Genomic DNA, 9,452 nt, shown 5'->3' on the forward strand with positions numbered 1-9,452 from the left:
CTTTGATAATGAGAATTACGGTGCATGTTTCCACCGATCCCTCCATCTCTCTCTGTTCGATTTCACTTCTCTCTCCATGCCAAAGGTTGCATGTAATTTTATTCTCCTCCATGACATAATCATCTTCAATGTAAAAACTAAAATCAACTTGGTACTTTGTCTCTTTGTAATGCAAAATTTTGGGTCTTCACATATGGGAATGAAAGACGACATGAGTTAGAGTTGAAAAGCCGAAATATATGAATAAAAATCTCAACTATGGCGCTTCATTATTAAAACTCAATTATTAAGAGCGGTAAGATGGTGCAGCCACAGAAGTTCAATAGTTCTTTTTAAGTGCGCTATACTTAGTCAGATCTTCTGAACACATTTCGAAAATTTGTTACTACCCCAAAGACCCTTAAGCCGAGTGTATTGTCCGCAAGCTATCAATGAATTAGCAAAGAACTGAGTCAATTTCAGTTTAAATTCTGCAGTGTGCACACGGGCAACCGAAGAAGAAAGTTAAGGATGATGCCAATTGAACTAGAGAATTGAAGTGTCGTATGAAATATCACAATTTTCCAGATACTAAATTATTTTGTGCATGAGATCACAAGGTTGGCCCTCGTTTTCTGAACTTGCATTTAGGTAAAAACATGCAATACAACAGTATATGCATTCAACTAATTTTTTCATCAAAAGAAGTGGTGATGGGAAATTCAGTAATCCAAGCTCACAGCATTTATTCTTGCGACTTTCCATATAATTAACTTGGGACAATGAGAAAGACGTACAGAGAATTTGTAAAAAGACAAAATATCAGTTCATACACATAAATGGCAGCTTCACCTCTTTGTAAACTTCTTCTGCTTCCTTTGATGACCTCGCATAGTTGACAAGAACCTGCAGTAGATAATCCTTTGTCAATTTTAAGAAAAATTGAAGCAAAAAGAGCAAAAGCACAGCACATGAAATAATAATATCACATAGCCACAAGATATTGATGTTTGAGAGCTGATATGGTGCGTCTATTCACCAACTTTTATGCATAGAATATAGATGTAGAGAATCCAACCTTGCATCCAGCTTTACCCATAGCCAAGGCAACAACTCTTCCAATTCCCCTAGAAGCTCCAGTGACAACAATAGGAGCGTCAATACTTTGTGTCGCTTCAGTACTTGCTTGTTCAACAGTTGCAACCTGTGCATTATACATACAAACATATTGACTGATCAGGACAAAGGAATTAAAACTGTGCAATGATGAAAGATGAATCATGACGATCAGGACAAAAGAATCGAACATGCAATTATCATAGATGAATCACATACAATAAAATAGTCTACTGGTAGAATTCACGAAAATCTTCATCCACAACAACTGGAATTTGGATACTGTATGTGTATTTGATATGGATCCAGTCTCAATTTTTCTACGTGTTGTGCTCTGATTCAGTTTAACAAAAATTAAATCTTTATTTGCCTCAACCTTACACCGGTGTTATTTTCAATATTACAGTGGTCCCACCAACACTAACCCGAAAACTTCTAAAATTATACCTAGTAAATTAGAAAGAAAAATGGGCAATCATCTGTATTCTTTAGTAGACGACGTGAAGGCCCAAATATTAATTTTTTTCCATAAAATCTATGTTTCCGAAAATTCCCCAAACCATCCTCCTAATTCCCAGAAAAAATGCAGAAATACGCAGACACGCATGCCTAACACAATATTGCAGAATACGGAGGGAGAATGCCCTCTTAGTTTTATAAGGTAAAATACCTGTGGACGAAAACGAGCTGAGGGATCTGCTTTGAACGTGAAATGAACCTGGGAGTTTCATAGGGGTGGATTCCTGGTGGAAAGGAGCGATTCTACGGTAAGAAATTCTGGCCGAATTGAAGAAGACGAAAGCTGATCCGTCGACTTAGGCAGCCAATGATTTGAGTGTGTTGGATAAAGGGGAGTGGAGGAGACAAGAAAATGAGCACGAGTAAGGAGAATGTTAAAAACATATTATTTCCGAGAGGAGTTTTTGTGTGCTCTAAAATTGCCGGGAAATTGGCCTTCAGTCTTCAGCCGTCGATTTTTTTTGTGTTTAGTCCTTGGATACTTTTTTAATACCACATTTCCACATGAAGTGTACTACATTTCCACATCAAATGTACCACGTTTTGTATGACATAAGACCACAATTTTGTGGGTAGGAAGTGAACCCAAAAAAATGTTTTGATTGGGTATTTTTCACCAACTTTCCCTAAAATTGCAAGCATAATTAAGATAATTTATTAAAATATAATTTATGATTATATTATTGATTCTTTCTCTTTAAATTTAATTCTTTTATATTTTATCTTTGTTTGAAAGATAAATTTATTTAACTAGTTAATACAATGAATGTAATGCCCGAGATTTTGATTCTGTTAATATGAAATTATTGATTATGAATTGATATAATTATAGACGGGCTATTACGAGACCAGATTGACCAAAACATATGAAGGGTGCAATTTTTAGACAGAACTATTGGCGCCCGAGCGGTAGAAAATAACCGCCCGAGCGCCAATGTTCAACAGGAGCAGGTTTTGGGCAAAGGATGCGGCGCCCGAGCGGTAGTTTTTGACCGCCCGAGCGCCAATGCATCGCAAGATTGGAGTTTGGGCAGAAAGTCTGGCGCCCGAGCGACAATCTTTAACCGCCCGAGCGCCAGTGTTTAACAAAGATATGTATCGGGCAGAAGGCTCCGCGCCCGAGCGGTAACTTGCGACCGCCCGAGCGCCAGTGTTTAACAAAGATATGTATCGGGCAGAAGGCTCCGCGCCCGAGCGGTAACTTGCGACCGCCCGAGCGCCGACTGAAAATCATAAAGAATGATGACACGTATCATTAACATGCAGCTGATATATATATATACGTATCACGCCTTCAGAATTTGGCAAGAAAACCGAGAAAAGGGTCAGGGGAAAGTGATAGAAAATCCTTACGCCTTTTGTGAGAAATTCGTCCGTCCGATTTTAAATCCGACTTCAGTACTGTGTTCCTATCGACGTAGGCTACAACTGGACGTAAGTTTTACTACGTTTTGATATGTTTTGAAATTATGATGTTGTCAGAATTGAATGGAATTCATATATGATGTTCTTGACATGTTAGACATCATAGAATCGAAGTCAGATTAAGAAACGGACTGATTATGTAATTGTTATGAATTTTGGAGTCGATTTGACTGAGATTTGATATTAGATTTGTATTATCATTGAAATTATGAGTTATACCGGTATTGATTATGAGTTCTGGTATTATTTCTGAGATGTTGGGATTTACGGGGTTATCGAGACTGTATTGTTATGTCGTCGAAACCTCAATAGATTGATATTGACCAGATTTACGATTGACTGAGATTGTATTGTTATACTATATGTCGATTGACATTGATCAGATAGTATGTTGATTTGAGTATTGATCAGAACAGGTTCTGAATTGAGTTACATATTGATATTGTGTCTGTTCGGTATTGTTATTACCAGATTGAGAATGGACAGAGTTGAATTCAGGACTTCGTCTTCGTCAGACCAAGAAGATAAAGGTATAATTCAATGTGGTATTGGGAGATCGACTTGAGTCGGTTTAGACTTGAGTTTCCCTAAAGCACATACTTTACTTTATTGCAGTGATATTGCATTGATTTGATTGATATACTTGTTCTCTTGATTTATAGATAGCAGGTATCAGACGGAAAATCTTGTGACAGAAGTGCCTGATAGTGGTGGGATCGCCACGGGCACATTGCACGATATTACAGGATAGTGTAGACATCTTGGAACGGAAGTGCCTGACAGTGGCGGGATCGCCACGGGCACATTGCACGATGTCTCAAGATGGGATATTAGCGATAGAGCTACAGTCCATGACGGATAGGTCAGGACACCGGATGTTGGTTATATCGAGTAATAGGATTGGAATTCTTCTATTACGGAATTCGATATAGGAACACCATATTTGGTTATATCGAGTAATAGGAACAGAGTTCCTTCTATTACGGAATTCGATATAGGAATACCACATTTGGAAACCGGGATCCCTAGACTAGGATGGAGTCTAGTCTGAAACATGGAGTCACGTATATGTTTGACAGTCTACGATTGTTTATGTTTCAGATTTTGATACATATATCTGTTACCTTATTACATGCTTTATATTTGTTTATATGATTGCATGTTTCGTTGATTTATATTGGGATTTATTCTCACCGGAATTATCCGGCTGTTGTCTTGTTTGTATGTGTACATGACAACAGGTGGGACATGATCAGGGTCTAGGAGATGAGGAGAGATCGTGATAGAGTGGAGACTTCGGACTTGGATGTATATAGGGTTTTGACACTTGATATTTAGATGTTGAACCTTAGTTTTACTGATTTGTAGACCGTACAGGACATGTACTTTATTTTATACTGAGTTGTATATTAGTTGATTTCACTACGTTCCGCATCAAAAAGGAAAAAATTTTAGACCATGTTTTATAATTGATTAATTAGTCCCAATGATGATTAAGAACTTGATTAGCGTCCGGGTCCCCACAATGAATATTATTTAACAGTATGTCTTTTGCTTAATAGTCTTATGGGTTATATAGTTCTATGTGTCGACTCAATATATATGTCTTGAAAAATAATATTTTTTATATAAAAATATTTTCTCCAAATCAACATATATTTCATAATATACTTTTGACATAAAAAACAATACTTTTCATTCAAATCAGTATATATCACATAATATTTCTTCCTAACATAACTAACCAAAAAAAAAAAATTTGCATTAAAATACAATATATTGGACTTAAAAAGTAATAATTTTCACGGGTCGAATATTTTTCAATTAAATCAACGTATATTATACAAAAAAATTTCAAAACATAAAAAAATAATATTTTTCATAGATCGAGTCGAATCGGAGTACCATATGAAAAAAGTTAACCTACAATACGGTCTTACAAATTTTTTAAGATTATTTAATTATAAAAACAATGAATATCACTTAGTAATTTTTATAAATATATATATGAATTTTATTTTGTTATACACTAAGTCAAAAATATGATACATGCATTAATAAAATATGCTTATTTTTTATTTAATTAAATTTATGTTGGTTGATTCGAAAATTTATGCTTTACAATAATAAATTATAAATTTATCATTTAATTAATAACTCTCTAAATAATAAAATTTCATAAGTTATAAAAGTCTAATTGATATTTAACTTTAATATTTTATATTTTTTTTAAAAAAAGGTTAATATAAGTACGACCATTATTGATAAGAATTTATTTCAATTTTTACGTATTTAAGAACTTTTTTCAATTTTTTAAAAGAGTAGCTCATCATTAATCAATTTAAATATGTTTATCTAACTCAAGTGGGACAAAGACATCACAATAATCTCTCCTTTAGAGTGTGATGTTTTCATCACCACCTAATCCATTGATCCACCAACATTGTCAAACTAGAGTTTTTTTCTACATGTTCAATTGATGACTCCCGTTGATTTAAGTTTAGGAGTTTACTTTCATACACGTAACATAACACGTTGATCTTAATAACACTTATTTCTTGTATTTTTGCCAATGACTATAGGTAGATAGGTGAGTAGGTAGGTAGGTAGATGACAAGTCTTGTAATTATAGCCAGCTTCTCTTCTAATTATGCTTCCTCTTTCATTAGAGGCAATCTACAGCCTTTACCATCAATTGACTCGATTATTTTTATTAACCGCATAGACCAGATGCAAAGCATATTAGAGGATGAAACCTAAAGATATCTGGCACAATACTTTAAGGTACAAAATAGTTTCCGTTGGCTATGAACATCCAGAGAAAAATAAAAATATTAACCAAGTGATTAATTGAAGAAAACGTGAAGCAACTTTTTTTTGTGTTAAGAGGCGAGTTTCCTTATTTCAACGCACTAAACTTTCTAAATATGATGACAATTAGAAACGGTATAGCCTGCAATGAAATGTTGTTCGAATAATATTATTATCGATAGAGCTCCGTAAATAGCGTCTTAAGGAAGTTAAAACCTTAGAGGCACAATTACGGGAAGTCGGATTGAAATAGTAGGAGTTGGAAGGATTTTACCTTGATTACTCATTGGCCGATGAGCTTAGGGAAAAATATGGCAAGCCCGTCGGCTTTGACTTGGTCATGCATAGCGGGTTATCACATCTTTTACAAAGACTAGATAGATATTGGTCTTAGGCTTTCCTCCCGCTCATAATCCAAGGAGTTATGTAAATGTTACGGTGTATGTCTTAGCCAACTAACCCCTAACTACTATTCCACCCTTTTCTCTTTAAGGATTTTTTTAAATATTTTAATTTTAGGATTATTATGAGCCTTTTGCTCATACTTGTACATATAAAGAGAGTAGGCTCGGGCCGGTAACATTAACTTGGAGATTGAACATCAATTTTTGGGGGTAATCCCTCTTCTCATCAGGGCTAACCAAATCGGTTTCTCTTTGTCTCCGTCCCTAATATCTATACCTATATTTGCCCAATGGTTTGGGAGGACGAGATAACCTCTCGGGATCCTTACCATTTTGAGCCCGAGCCGAGGCTTCAAAATTTTTTGCGGACCATGTGAGCCAATGTTTCCGAATATTGATCTTGGTTCAAATGATGTTTCGTGGCACTTTGCCTTTTCTAAGAAGAGGGCCGAGTTAGAGGTTCCTAAAAGTATAGTTCGGCTAAGGTTTCTCCTTTTTTTTGTACAGAGCCTAACATTCTTCTTACTCGTGCATATTACAATCGATGGTGAGCGCTGAAATGATAAAGTTATGAAGAGAAAGCTGTGAAGAAGAAAAGGAGTACGAGCCTGTGAAGAAGATACCTTCGAGGTCGGGGATCTCTCTCTTGATGATGTGGAAGAGCTTGGGGTATCTTAGAAAAAAAATTAGGGTTGTTGAGAAGCGGCCTATTGTTGAGGTCGGGGACTCTCCACCCCACCCACCTCCACCCCGGACTCCAGCCTCCCTATATGGGCCCGAGGACTCTCTATTGCTCGGCTGGATCCTTCGATGTTATGGCTCTTGGGTTGATGCAGAACCTGATCTCGGATGCCAACATCAAGCGGGTTTGGGGAGCTATCCGATCAGCAACTGGACAAACAAATAGCCCTTGGTTTGCTCCGAGTAAGACCTGCTTCAACTTTCATTCATTCCTTGCATATTTCCAAACTCGTATCATAAGATTGTTTTCCCATTCAAAGGGTATTTCATATCGGGGAGCGAACTTTCCCAGCTACCTGAGGCTCGTGCGTGCTTTCAGTCCCACCACAGGGACCTGGATGTTGTCTGGGCAAGGCATGCCGAGCTTAAAGTAGACTTTCAAATTGCGATGAAAATAATATGTTCGACTAAAAATATTTGAATTAAAACAATTACAAACAAAGTTTGCAAAAAGAACCGGTTAAATAACGTAAAACAATCTCGTAAAAATCAGAGTATTTGAATCAACATGCAAAAATTCTTAGAACATCGGCGGTCCTCGGATTTAGCCTCCGCGCAGTCCAAGCCAACTCATTGGTCCCTACCCCTCGTATCTTCATAATCGTCCTCACATGCATCGATCAAGTTTAGTGAGTATAAAGACTCGACATGTATAAACTGGAACCAACAAGTAATACATAATAAAATCACATGCATTTTAAAGTAGAGCGTGCATACTTGAACTTGAACGTACTTACATAAACATAAACGTGTCATCTTATCGTAAAACTTTTTATAAACATGCTTGCATCAATGCATCATACATACTTGGACATACATAAACATAATCATTTTGCGTAGAGATATGTTTCAAAGCAAGTGACTCATACATAAATGCGCCTGATCAGACTAAAGCACAGTACTGGGCTGGCAGGGATGTCCACTACCACATAAATGCCGGTCATGCTTTACCGGGTGGATTGGTCCCTGATCATGCTTACCGCTTTCCAATCCTGATCTAAACCAGGTCATGCTTTACCGGGGTGGAGAGGTCACCGGCCACGTTTACCGACTTCCAAACCCGTTCATAATTGGTCACAAGACATTTAGCATACCTCAAAAATAAAACATTTTCTTTTGCACGTTGAACATACTTACATGGCGTTGAGGGATTCGTTAGGTCTCGCTTGGGGGCCACTGCTGCACATACTAACACAATTTCATGCACTTAATTTCCATAACTTAGACGTAATAGTCGTGCACACCACCGAAATGACAATTTGCTTATGACGTTCTAAATCACTCGGAACTTGACCTCGTTTAATCATCGTACTAAACTATGACATCGAACCCCGAAACAATCTCTATATGAAGTGTGAACATTTCCCCGAACATGGAAGACATGGGCCTAAAATACTGGTTTAAAAGTCGTAGACAAGCGCCTAGGCACTGGACAATGCTGTGATGCGGCACTGCCTAGCACCTAGGCGCTAGCTTCGCAGCTCTAGAAAAGCCGCAGGTCTAGCGCTGCGGCGCCACAAGGGCAGTGCCACGTCGCTAGACTTGAGCAGAACGGGCGCTGTAGCGTTCCCTGGTGGGCGTAGCGGCGCTAACCCTGATGAACACATTTGATGCAATTTCAAAGCCACGCTCAAACGACTCGAATCGATGTAAGGAGATTCGTCCTAGGATGCTATGAAAATGATTCAAACTCACACAAATACCCCAAAAACAACGACGCACAACATACAACGCAACAAAACCCATAAACCCGAATATTTGACACCAAAACGCCTTCTTACGACTTCTAATGCAACCAAGTGCTTAACGACACAAAACGAAGCACCAAAAATCGTCCGAACATCATACCCAATATATTTAAACGCAGCACCGATCACCCGACGGTTCCCAACGAAGCCTGCAACAAACAATTCTCAAGAACACGTCAAGAACACATTTAAAAACGTCACAGTTTGAGCGGTCCCACAAAAAAGATCATAACTCACTTGTTTCTTGTCCACCAATTACGAATTTAATATCAAATCAAAGGTATCAAAAAGTACTACGTTTTATATGTTGAAAACTTTTCCAAAAAATCAACCGAAAATGTACAATACACAAAATTACAGCAACATCTGGTTTTGAGATCTAAAACTTTCAATAAACATTTTAAAAACATAATCGCTCAAACTTTACACAACATACATGAATTTTTACACATAAACAACATCCAAACATATAATATGACAAGATCGATGCGAAAACGAAAGATTATACATGCCTTGGATGAATATACTCACGAAACGACAATATCGAAGCGGAGAGAATGCGATGGTTGATCCGGGACGAATTGTGGCACGTTTTCTTCCAACAAAACCAAAGTGAATCTCAGAAAATTTTAGGGGAAGGGTGATATGGATGCTGCTGAAAATGAGAACTCAAGAACCCTACCTTCCTTCAAAATGAACGTGTAAATGT

General features: G+C 37.3%; 1 long non-coding RNA gene across 1 annotated transcript; it reads right to left on the reverse strand.

The window, feature by feature from the left end:
• Window positions 1-219: 219 nt before the first annotated feature.
• Window positions 220-1,933, reverse strand: LOC142534582 (uncharacterized). Its single transcript, XR_012817097.1, has 3 exons — window positions 1,766-1,933; window positions 1,058-1,183; window positions 220-885 (listed from the first exon to the last, which is right to left on the reverse strand). It is a non-coding gene; the product is annotated as an uncharacterized LOC142534582 (long non-coding RNA).
• Window positions 1,934-9,452: the final 7,519 nt, after the last annotated feature.

This window comes from Primulina tabacum, unplaced genomic scaffold (genome assembly GCF_025594145.1).
Source record: "Primulina tabacum isolate GXHZ01 unplaced genomic scaffold, ASM2559414v2 Contig604, whole genome shotgun sequence".
Taxonomy (NCBI): Eukaryota; Viridiplantae; Streptophyta; class Magnoliopsida; order Lamiales; family Gesneriaceae; genus Primulina; species Primulina tabacum.